This window comes from Numenius arquata, chromosome 5 (assembly GCF_964106895.1).
Source record: "Numenius arquata chromosome 5, bNumArq3.hap1.1, whole genome shotgun sequence".
Lineage (NCBI taxonomy): Eukaryota > Metazoa > Chordata > Aves > Charadriiformes > Scolopacidae > Numenius > Numenius arquata.
The window spans coordinates 9,399,740-9,412,907 of NC_133580.1; the positions used below are offsets into that span (position 1 = coordinate 9,399,740).

Below are 13,168 nucleotides of genomic sequence, written 5' to 3' on the forward strand. Positions count from 1 at the left end.
ATGTCTGTCTATTGCTCCCTGAGCTTGTAATTGAAAGCCCATTTAGTAGGTTACAAATACCTAGACAATGATGATAGCTTACCAAAAGCTTCATGGTGTTGGGATTTGGCTTAAGATGAAAGCCTGCAAGTAAGAAGGTTCAGATCCTCTTTTATTGTACTTTACAAAATGCTTAAGTGCCCTCTATGCACATGTGCCTCCACTCTGAGAGCTTACCTGGTCTGTTTGCTGTATGTTCTCTATGTCCTTGACCTTTAAATGGCAACAAGGTATCAAGAGGACAGGACAAAGAGATCCAACAGCGCCAGGCACCAGCCTGTGACTAAGATGACAGTGGCAAAACCTGGGCAGTCTGATGCAGCATCCTGCCAGCAAGCGGGCCACTGGCTGCCTTTCACTTCACCTTGAAACTTCAAGATAGGAGGGAGCTGGGAGAATGACAGACAGGCAGACAGGCTGGGGAATGATTGTGTGGCAGGAGAATGGGACACTTTGAGGAGTTGGTGTGTGGAGGCTGAGACGTGAGGAAGGAAGATCAAGTCAGGACTGGAGTTGCTGTTGAAGAGTGGGCACAAAACTGCTCTGGAGAACTGCAAAGGTATGGAAAGGGTACAGCTGTGCGCTTCCTCATGCTACTGAGACAGACATTTATGACACCAGCAGTTGTGCCATTTCTATTGTTTCCCAGAGTCCTACAGCTCTGTTTTTGCGTGGCATCCGATCTCTCCCAAATCCCCACCGCAGCAGTTCCCACTTCAGCATGTTCATGTGAAAGTGCGATCTTCATGTGATAGCGGAGAGACTGTGTGAGGCTCAGATGCTCAGAATGCTATTGCAGAGGTGGAGACAGCCCCAGGGCGGGGAATGGAGAGGAACAAGGAGAAAGCAGAGACCTAGTCTGGACCTGTGCAAGCCAAGGGAAGCTTTCTCCATCAACTTCCTCAACAGCAGGCTCTGGCAGGACAGGTGAAGGACACAGAGTTGTGAAAATGGCCTGAAAATTTCCTACTTGCACTATTTTCCTAATTGCACTGTTTTCAACTACATTTCATTAGTCACCCTCAGATGACACATCCAAGTCTATTTTGTTTTACGATTCTCTGGAGATGACCTAATCGCAGAAAAAATAGGGAGGTTGTTCATGTCTAATCAGATGGCTGTGTGATTAACTCATTCACAAGCATTTTAAAGGCAATTTTATAAATGCATGTAAAGGCCTTTGTCTCCAAACTTGAAAAGTCTATTTCAGTGTGTGTACACAGTCAGGCTGAGTCACTCCCCTTCTGCTAGTCAGCGAAAAGACATCCTATTATAGGACACTGAACTCTTATCTACTTGCTGGTTACATTTATAGTTCAGAAAGACTCGGATTATTTATTTATTTTTGCCCGCTGCACAGATTTAGTGCCTGGGGACAAATGAGCTAGGTGACACCAGTGTCAGGCCCGCCCAGAAACTATTTTTAAAAACCAGGCTTTTAAACCCAACTTCCTCCTGTATAGAGGAGGCAGCATTGCACAGTAGTATCAAGAACCAGAGGGGCCTTGTTCCAAAGGGTATGAGCTCAGGAAGAACAGATGCAGAGCCCACTCATATCTTGCATCAAAAAATTCTCTGCCTCTCCTACGAAATGAGGAGGGCAGCAGTTTCTCTGCCCTCGTCCATGTGTGTGTGCCATACCCTGCGCGCATGTGAGAACCGGACAGAAAAACTGGATGTCTCATCCCAGTCCCATGTGAGGCTTTCAGGACACTGGACTGAAATAGTTATTCGCACAACAGTACTGCTTACAGGTCCCATCCCACTGTAGAACAGTTAAATATTAAGAATACTGCTTTAACACAGAAGTGCCTTTTTAAAAAAACTAGTAACATAATTCTTCCTCTAGAAGGAAAACGCATATATCTATTCAACAGCTTTACACTAGGTTTTCCTCTGAGTTTTATAATGCGGCTGAGACTGTGGGTGAACAGCAGCATGCAGATTCCAAAGGGGAGGCTTATGAATCTTTGTAAAAAATAAGCTTGATTATGAGAAGAATGAAAGTGCTTCCAAAGTCAATAGCTCTGAGCCAAGTAAAGCAAGTGTAAGGTATAATTCTGCCCCAGGTTATCATTAATTTTGTCATAAGAACAAAGACAAAACTTGCAGCCAGTGAGTGAAAGTACTATAACAAAACTTGACACTTAGCAGATTTAATTAAATACAGATTTCCTAAATCCATTTTCCATGATTATTGTTATTATTCTTTAGAAGCTGATTAGGCAATAGCAGGTGTCACCACTGTACAAATCTAGATATACATGCGCAAATATCATAATTAGAAGATTTCTTAGGTCTTGCTAAAAGTTGTCTGCTGAGGAGTGGAAAAAAAGGTTTGCTCCTAATATTTTTCAACATTTAAACCCAACCCAAATCAACTTATTACTAGAACTAAACTGTAGCTCTTCACCACAGGGATTATCTGTAGCAAAAAAATTCAAAAAGGCCTTGACTTGCAAACATTTTGGATGCACAGGGGGCATGCGTGCTCTGGGCAATGCAGTAGCGGACAGAGAGACCTGTGAGGCACCATGCAGACAGATGAGAACTGAATGCACCACAGCTGTCACCACAGGGTTTCATATCTCAGCTAGTGCTGCTTCCCAAATTCAGCCTTGCTTCTCTAGGTGATGTTTGTATGACTCTGCCAGACTGTTCGGTGCTATCGCAGCACTGAGAGAACTCTGCTCTGCGTGGTGACCGCAGTTACAGCATCGGGCACGCTTCTGTATCCTGAACTGCAACGTAAGGGACTGCCTTGTGGTCCCGCAGTCCCAGAGCCCCGTTTCGGCTGGGCGGAGGAGAGATGGGACCAGACCTCTCGCTCTGTGGAGCTGCTCTGCATCTCTCTGAATCTCACTTTTAGGGCACTCCTAAAGACCAATTTTTAGATTAGCTAGGGAGGAGATACAACCTTGAAAACAGCAGAGTTTGGGCTTTTTATTAACAACTCACAAAAGCCAGCTGAGGGAAACTAATCTTCCTCCCTGTACCTACGTTTCCTTGCAGGTCACCATCCCCCCATGCATGCCTAGTCGAACTAATAAGGTCCTACAAAAAGCACCTGCTAACCAGACTGCCAGACAGCTCACTTCTTGTACATGGTGTGCTTAATTTATGCTCAGCAAGCAGTGCTGCTGAAAACATATAGGGCAACTCAGTGTTTCAAGTCAATCATGGGGGCCTAAATAAATAGGGCTTTAGCATTAACCCTTCAAAGAGGCCAGGTCCAAAACGTATCGAGGTCAAAAGAAAGACCTTACAATTTTTACAGGCTTTGAGTGAGTCACCAAAAGTATTAGGCCATGTTTGCTACTGCACACTGGGGTGTGCAAAACACTAATAATACCATAATATATATTTCATCTGTACTTGCATTAGCAACATATCTATTTTGCAATAAAGGAACCTTCAACTTCTAAAAAAAAAAAAAATTGTCAAAAAATCTAAGTGTCTCCCCTCTTTTTAATAAATGTTTAATAAATGTTAATTTATTTAGCACTAGTGAAATGCAGTTTGTACTATCAATCTGCATGTCTCAGTAAGACCAGAGAATAATTTTTAACACCTTTCCTTACATTACTGAATTGCAATAGGCCTGGTAGAAGAAAACTGAAAACCAAGTCTCCTTATTCAGGCGGGGGGGGGGGGGGGGGGGGGGGGAGCAGTAGGGGAGGGAATCCCAAAGTCCAACAGGATAACGCAGAGACAAACATAATACAGTTTGCAGGGAAGCTGGTATTGTGTCCCATGTAAATGTCTTATAAGAGGATTTTCAAAAAGCACCTATGCAATCTGAAGACTCTCTGGTTTCCATTGAAAAAAATCAGGGATATTCGTACTTGTACAGCAATTGGATTTGTGTTGAAAATCCCATCCCTCTCAACTCGTGAGTTTCTTTGATTTTTTTGCACTCCTGAAGTCCTGTCTTTCCTTTTACTATCATTAGCTAAAACCACTTCCTGCCGAGTAGTGTACTATTGCTGACTTCTGATACGTGAGCAGAATCGCCTCCTGGATGTCTACAGCTATTTTCTTTTTTAATTCCATTTATCTTTTTGCTGAGCTGCTTCATGCTGTTATTGTTATTCCCTTAACAATGGAGGCAGGACTCTCTGTATCAATGCATAATAGGTTTGTTGCGATAATAAACAGTCTTTTCAAGACATCCCAGCTTCATTCAAATGAAAAGTACCCACTTTGGAAAGACAAAACCCAAAGGGGATTATCATCTGACTTGAAAACAAAAAGATGAGAAAATTTGCTCACATGGGATTCAACTAATATTTAAAAGGTAAAAATGCAGGAGAGTGTGATGCCATTTAAAATTTTACTGGTTCTAAGTGACGTCTTAGACATTTAAATTAAATTATGCATTTCTACGCAGGAAATATCTAAGATTAATAGCACGATGAAGAAATCAACTCTTGCCACGGCAATAAAAGAAATTTCCAATGCAAACCACTGAACGATATGTAACTATTGTGGAACTGATTTCTGTTTAAAAAACAGGAGGAAGTATAACTACATAGCAAATATCATCCTGAAGTTTACAGGCAACTCTGACCCAGGATAATGATCTATGTTTACCAGGAAGGGAAGATGGACCACTCTGCTCCCTGCTGCCGGGCAGTCTCCTCCCTGCCCTGGGAAGTGTTTCTAAAGCGGCTGAGCCTGTGGCACTGCAATACCCAGACAGGTTCACCATGCAACTGTGAGCAGCAGGACAAAAGGAGTGCTTTTGGAAAAACAGATAATCTAGCTCAGGATTAACAATTACTGTGTAGCTGTGGAATTTATTCAACTAAATACAAGGCTGTGTGCCCTCAATCTAGCTCTTAAGTTTTTGGCTTTTGGTCCATTTCCACTTCAAGGCTATTTTTAAGATGATTTATCTCTTCCTTAATGAAGACAAGCCCATTTCCTCATGACAAAAACTTTCTTTACGTGGCCAGTGGGAACCCTCCACATACTTTTTACTGCTACAGAAACAGAGACTAATGGGATTTGGCAAATTCACACTGGCAAACAAGGCAACATCCCCAAGTTTGTCCTTATCTGGGATCACCAGGTCTTTTTAAGAGGTATCTTTCTTTGGCTCTAAAACAACAGATCCACTGGTGAGATAAATCACAACTAGCACCAGCTGTTTTCTATTCTCTTCATAGATCAGATGCTACGATGAAGTACTTTTCTATAGACAGAGTGAAAGCAAAAGTTTAAACCTGTTCTCTCCTACAGGTCACCTCTGGACCACACTAAGAGAGCTGTCTGTGCCCCAGACCACAGCCAGTCCCTGCCTGGCCAGCTGGATCAGAGAGGCTGGATCCAACTGTGTTCATCCATGTAGACAAGCCCCAAATAATGACAGCAAACAAAACACCGGTGAGAGGCTGTCTGTTCATTGTCACTGTGAAGGCTTATAAAGTGGTTAAATTGAACAGATTTTCTAGGGAATGCCAAATGATGCATTCCGGAAACCCATCTTAACTTTCCTCTCCGAACTAGCAAGTTTTTATTTACAAAGCCCTAGTTAAACAGAATATTGTATTTTGCTTTGCTCCCAGATACATCTGCTTGGATTTAAATAAATTGTTTGTCTGGGGCACACTCCTCCAGAAAGGGAAATTTGAGTTCAAAGGTGACATTTTACCCAAATTAAATGAAGACAAATGAAAACAGTGTTTTATAGCAGAGAGTGTCCAGCAATCTTAACAAGACAACAATATGAGCACTGCTTATAAAGCAGAAAGTCTGCTACCACTTTTTAGCACCATTTAGTGAAGGTGAACACCCACAAAGCACATGCCAAATATGCTTAGTTGGAAAGAACCAGTAACAAAAGTATAAGATTTCATGTTGCTCATTCACATGTGAAAAAAAAACAGTCCAGGACTTATTCCAGCTCTGGGGCAAGGGGGTGGGAGGATATTCATCACTTTGTCAGGTCATGCTGGACAGTCCTGGTTCTGTCAAATGAGCCAGGATACACTCTTGCTCCCAAGCCTGAGAGCTGAGTAAATGAGCCATGTTCCTTAAAATTGGTGGTGCTGCCCTCATAGATCGTAAACAAGTTTAACAAATTTAAAGTAATGAATTTGTCCTGGCTTGCAAATGCCAAATGTGGACTTTAAATCAGACAGCTATGAATGTATAGCTTTCTTCGCTTTCAGTGCAAATGTGCTGATAGCATCAATTTTGCACCAACTGTCCAAACCACATTTGCAGATACTAGAAAAAAAACGCATAAAAAACCCAAACTGTGGAACATGAGGGAAAACTATGAAGTGATTGTCATTTCCATTAGCAAAATTTGAACCTGGACTGTAGGAGTCACATAGAACTGGGTTTTAGCACACACAAATAAATAGTTCTGAGGTGGGTAAGTCGTGTTTCGGACTGTTACCTGACAGCACAAGCTATATTCCATTTGCAGTTTTCAGATAAAGACAGATAATAAGTGATATAACATTGTGTTCATGTGAACATGAACTGAGCTACTGTTCTGTGCGTAGAAATTAGGGCTCTAGATCAGGCAGCCTCAATATTTCTGAACAGTATCTTTGTCTTAAACTTTCAAGGTCTGAAGATATTCTTCAGCTATAGTGCTCCCAGAGATGTTGCAATATATGGAAATAATGTGCCCCTGTGGCATGGAGGTGTTTCAAAATGGGATTTCTAAGCATTCTTAAGCTTTAAAAGTTCTGTCTGAATAAAATACACCAATATTTTCTGTAGCAGCGCTGGCACTATCCACAAAGTACAAGAGATGCAGAAGAAGGAGGAATTTCTGCCACTCTATGTGAAAGCAGAAATACTGATTTCTGTGGACCCTAAGTTAGATCAGCTTACAAAAAATCTACCCAGAGGCTCAATTTATCTACAGGACTCAGTCCTCAGGCATGCTTCCCAACATCAACCATACATATCTCTGGGGTTTTTTTGAGAGACTTGCTGGTTGGATAATTATTGGTTCATCTATAAGCAGTGATTAGATTTGTAAATCTAACTTGCAACATCTAAATCACTAGGGTAAATGATTTGAAAAACAAGCACACTATTAGTGCTCTAAACCACTGAGCTGACTGGCACATCCTGAAAGCATTTTGCATAACGCTAATTCTTTGAAAGCAGTCATTCCTACAAGAAGCTACCACTTGGCACAACGTTAAACCCTCCTGCTTTGCCTTGGGCTGTTAGCTGACTAAATGATCATTAATTCTTTGGAAATAACAAATACCTCTGAGATTACCACTTTAGTGTTGAAGGGAATCTATTTTGGTACAAGGAATGCAGAGAAATATGATGCTAGTTTTCTTTAGTCTATTAATATTTCTAATTATCTTGAACACGTATTTAAATGTGGTAGATATGGCCAGGCTTGCAATATACCTACTCAAGCATCTGCTGTGGCTAAGGCAGTCTCTTAAACTCAGGTCATTAGCTCTCACAATCTGCCACAGATCCAATGCCCCAGAAATCACCCGAAAAGATCCCATAAATTTCCACTACGTGTTCTTAAGTTGTGATGTTGGACCTTAAGTCTTTGTTGTGCTAGCTATAGCCATTACTAGAAAAGCAAAGCCAAAACCTGCCTGCTCCACAAGGCCACAAGAAGGATGGAAGCAGGAGGATCCTTCCTACAGAGAAGGCAGAGGTTTTACAGGAGGAGGATGGCTCATGAAGGCTAGGGGTGGTTATATGCTCCACAGTGCATCATGCTGACTATTTGAAGAGAAGCACTTTCCCTTAGTCATACACACACATATATATGAGTTTTCATGGTTTCAAATAGCCAGACCTTACCTCTTGGGTGTCGGATGCTACTTTAACTTGTAGGCTTCGCGCAGAGGTGATGGCACAGCCGAGGGCATAGGAAAAGACTGCCTTGCTCTCAGTCCCTTATTACAAGGAAGGTCAGGATTTAACTTTTCTTAATTTGAATATAGTTCTTAAATATCTAAAACATAAAAATCTCTTTCTGGATTAAATCAAACAGAAATCTCTAGCTTTCTCAACTAATGGTACTGGTGACTTCCATAAATTTCACATTAAGATAAATACTTAAAGACACTACAATGTGTCCAATCTGCAAGCATTTTGCACCTTATTAAAATGAGATCAAAGTGACATATCAGTAGTTTGCCTTTGTCTTATCTCATTAAAGCCAAAACTTTTTGTTAGTTGTCACATCAGCTCGCTGGAACATCAATGCTGTCAGTAGCTAATGGTTGATATAGTTGATTCCTTGAAAGTCATTCAGCATTTGTCAGTCTCCTTTGTTCCTTCAGGCTAATAAAATATGGCAACTCAGACACAGGCATAATTATCCCATGAGTTGGCTGCACTTCTAAATTCACATAGTCTTTTTGTGTCTTTTCCAAGAAGTCTTTGTCAGACATTGTAGCTATTCAAAGACAGCTTGAGAAAGCTATCATCCCCATCCCCAAGGAATTTCATCGTCTGTACAATCAGGCTGTACCAAGTCAGAGATCTGCGCCCAGGTCCTTAGCAGGAACCTCAGCTCTACCACACCTCCCTTGGCAGCAAGGGCACAGAAGTGGTGGAGCGGTTATGTCCTAGTTCCAATGAAATGCTAGGAACATGGGTCCAAAGATTTCCTCATCTTCTTATGGGCATCAAAAGTCAGTCCAAGTGAAGGAAACCACCATATCGGGATGTGATCTTTTGCTACCTGCTGAGCTGCAGGTGTTTTGCACCTGACAAACTGGAGCTCATTTTCTCAGAGTGGCTTCATCTCACTAATGCTGACACCATCAATGCTACTCTGTGATCTTAACGTGTATTTAGCAAAAAAAAGAAAATAATCAGAGCCATAAAGCAATTGTTCCCTCCCCCAAAACAACTCCTTAGAGTTTGCAAAGGACTATTAGAAATTCAACACTTGCATGAAACCTGCAGCAATTTTCTATGAAAGCATAACAACTATTTTTACCGATGTTATAAACTATTCAAAATAATATGGATTACCACCAAATCCCTTTACAACTCTGCTCTCTGAAGTGCCAAATCTCCAAGGAGACACACATACCATATTATCTACCACTTTCATGCAAAACACTGGAAAATAGATGCCAGAGAAGAGAACAGGAACTATGTAATTAACAGTCACTGTGAAGTAAATGGGAGAAGTAGTTAAATGAGGGGTGGCAGCTGGGCATACTCAAAGTTTCCACTTCATTTTGAAATAAAGAATGAGCTTTTTATTTATAGGACAAAATTCTGACTCATGATGTAATAACCTGAGGGTTGACCTTAGCTCCACTGATGTCAAAGGGACTGTCTTTTTTTCAGTAAGTGGCCTGACTTGCTGAAGTAGAGAGGTGCCCAGTAAGAAATATATCATGTCTGAGCAGGCAAGGTACCTAGCAAACATCAAAAATTGCTAACAGTTGGCAGACTTTTCCATATACCCATGTACGCTGCACCCATCCACTCCCTGAACCTGTCTGCATTTTTTGGTACATGCATGATATTTGTATGCATAATTCTGTGGGATTCTGCCAGAGTAATAGTGACAAAATCTGACTTACTACATGGCAAAGCAGGGAACTACGCTGTTTAGAAAAGAATGATGCAATCTAGGGTATCGCCAAATAACTAACACCCAAGATTTGCCCTAGTAATTCTGTGTATTATCAAATCTACTAAACAGAAGCAAAACTCCATGTGTTCAACACCTCCTTCCTATTATTGTCCAGAAAAATAACTTAAAAATGTAGTTACTCTGAATTATGATGGTACGAGAGATATCTCTCTTTCATGATCTGTCAGAGCATAATATACATGACAAATGATATTGTGTCCATTTGTAAAGGGTTTAAAAAAGAGTTAGTGGCTAAGATTATACTGAGGGATTCTAACTTCTGCCTTTATGGAGCATAACAAGGTTAGGCACCGTGGCATCTCAGCCAGTCAGAACTATGACAGCGACACAATGTATGGGATGACATCAAACCGGAAGATTTTCAGATAGAATCAAACTGGGACAACTGAAACAAAAGCAAATGAAAAAATCAGTAAACACCTGCAGAAAAGCTGCCTAACAGTATTCTAAACCCCATGAAACAGATGTGATGAGATCTGATTTTTAAAGTATTTGTAGCAAAGACTTCTACATTTAAAAACAATTAAATTCTTTGATGCAACAGCCTATAGTAATTTCTCTTAGGTGTGGTGGAGAATATCTGCGTAAGTACAAGTATTTACTAGTCCAGAATAAGTAGTACATATCTATTTTCCATATTTTCCAATCATTACCTATAGCAAAGCCATATTTTAAAAGACAACTATATTTCTCATGCTGCTGCAGTATTAAACTCATTGATGCTGCATTATGTAATGGGGGATTGAAAAAACCAGAAGTCCGTATTTCAAAATACAGATAATCTATTTAGTACCCATAATTTAAAAAGTAATAGTCCAATTCTCTAAATCCATGTCTCACAAGCATTTAAAGACTGTCAAGAAAATAAACCAAATATCACTTTCTTCCACCAGGAGCTGTTCAAAGCACACTCGGAAAGAGAGGGCATTCAGAGCAAAGCACAATGACGTTTGCAAATTCCTCTCCTTTCTTCAGTATATTGATGTGTTGTGGCACAGATCACATGTCAATAGTTTTCCAAGGTTTTCTTTACAGCCAGACATCTACTTTTAAAAAAAACCCTGTCTTTACAGCTGACAGCTCTGTCCCTGCCCAGCTCTGCCTCTGATGCAATGCCTGCAGACGATGGGAAAGCAGGCAGCAGAGTGTTTGAGCTGATTTTGGCACAGGCTTCCCCTAGGGTGTGTGGATGGACTACACTTTTTGGGTTAAATGAAACAATGGCCGCTGGTTGAAGCCCAAATATTGGCTAGGAGTCACCAAAACTGAAGGTCAAAAAAGAGCAGACCAGATTTTGGAGGCTCTCCTCCTCCATAAGTGAAAGCACTTATGCTGTCAGCTGCTCTGGAATTACCTCTCTCCCTCAAAAAAACTACCCATACAGCAAAAACCAACCAAACCAGTACCCCCTTCCCCAAGCCTTTTGAAATCTCACAGCTCAAGGCAGAATGGTAGCCAGGCAAGCCCAATGGACCTCTTCTCCCCACTTCATCACATTTACAAAGGGAATTTAAGAATCCTTTTCCAGAAAAGCTCATGCGGCAGCAGCCCACTTCCAGCTTTGTTACTATAGAACTGAAATGGGGCGAATTGTCTCCAGAATTTTTCATCTCATTGAACATTAATATCATTTGGAAATAACCACGCGCTCCTACCGCGTGATCCCTGTCCCTTATCTGAGTTGAAGTTAAGTAAAAGCATTTGCACTTTCCACTTCTAACAATCACGCAAGCTGGCTGGGGGGAAGCATGAAGGGGAACTTTCCGATTACTTCTGAGTTAAGATTATACAGATGAGACTGTAAATAATACCAGAGCTATTGAAATCACCTGACAGGACAGGAAGATTTATTTCATAGTTCATCTGATCACTTTTGTGAGTGAAACGATGGAATGAAGCTTGAGTGTTCAATTTAATCCCTTCCTCCCTTTTTTATTGAGTCGGGAGATGTTTAAAGAAATTTATGTAGCTGTTTGAAAGTCAGAATTTTTAATAAGTGGCACAGAAAAAGAGATGACAGTGAGGAAAAGACGCAGATAACACAATACTGTACGTAAGAAAAAAAATGGCTTTGCAGTGACTTTCCCTATGAAGGCAGGGGGACAGAAGTTACTGTGATTTATCCATACAGTTTCCTTAACCACTACCTGCATTTGACTAAAGGAGAAAAAAAAAAAAAAAAAAAAAAAAAGACAGGTTGGGAAGCTCACTATGTGGAAATGCTATCCACGGATACAGAACTTTCCAGGGGCACAGCACACATACATGAACATATGCAGGTGAGACAGTGATCGGGTACGGTCAGGCCATGTATGTTGAGTTATTACCTGCCCAAAAGCAGAACTCTGTTGCTCAGCTGTCCATGCGGATACACAGACAGTGGAGTAAGATGTGGTTTCCACTAATACCAGCTTTATACTTGACTTCTCCAGGGCCAGTATTTCACCTTTAACACTGAATTCTCAGGCTAAATCAAGGTGAGGATAGCAGCTGAGAGAGTTTCATGAACACTTACACAAAATATTTTCATTCTAAGTGGGCACCTCCACTTAGAATGATACTTCTCACCCTGAATCTTGACTTTTTTTCTCCACTTAAGAGATTATTTTGAAATGGTTCAAAAGCCAAGTTCATAGGATCTCCCTCATTCACTTCAGATTTACTGTTGATAGCTAACTAAAAATTCATCTCAGATTTAAACAAATGGAGTATAATTTAGATTTAAATCTCATGTAACTGTAGTTTTAAACACTTTCTTGCAAGCAAAATATCATACATATGGAGAAATCTGTTTCCAAGCTTCTGCATGAAGCAGAAACAGCAATAATTCATCTCTAAAGGACAGCTAAAATATGCACTGCTTTGAATTCTTTCAATATTGTGCACAAGGGATTGGTGAGGAGAATCAAGTGCCTTATGCTGCCTGGTTGTATGTATCAGATGGATAACAATAAAATAGAAAACAAAATCATTTAGAACCCTTTCAGGACCATATGCTCAACTTCACAGGCAATAATCAACGATAACTGTAATAGTGCATGATTCAAGGCGAAGAGCTGGAGAGATAATCTGTGCTCATTTGGAGGAGAGTTACACGACCCAACCATACAAACCCTTGCTGCCCTATTTGTGGGACAGCTTTGTGCATTCCTGAAGATACACATGGATGGATAGATCCATCCCTTTACATACACCCAATACAGATTAATTGAAGCAGTCATACATACTTGCCAATTAATACATAAGGATCTGCTGTGAGTTTCAAAGTAATCCTGCCAGGTTTCAGAGAGTGGCAAGCATGGATGCCAGTGTTTGAATGTAATTGTAGGAAATTATCCAGACTTTAATAAAACATATGCAGCTGAGTAAATGGCCAGGAGAAGTGACGTATCCTATTTATGTACCTCATTTTTAGGACAGCTCTCCCGGGGCTGGATGCTAGGTAGAGACATTTCTTAATTCCCTCACTTTTTCTTTTCTTTCTTTCATTTTTATTAA

General features: G+C 40.7%; 1 protein-coding gene across 1 annotated transcript in view; it reads right to left on the bottom strand.

The window, feature by feature from the left end:
• Positions 1 to 13,168, bottom strand: part of IL1RAPL2 (interleukin 1 receptor accessory protein like 2) — a 376,805-nt gene that overhangs the window by 72,751 nt on the left and 290,886 nt on the right. The window lies entirely within an intron of this gene.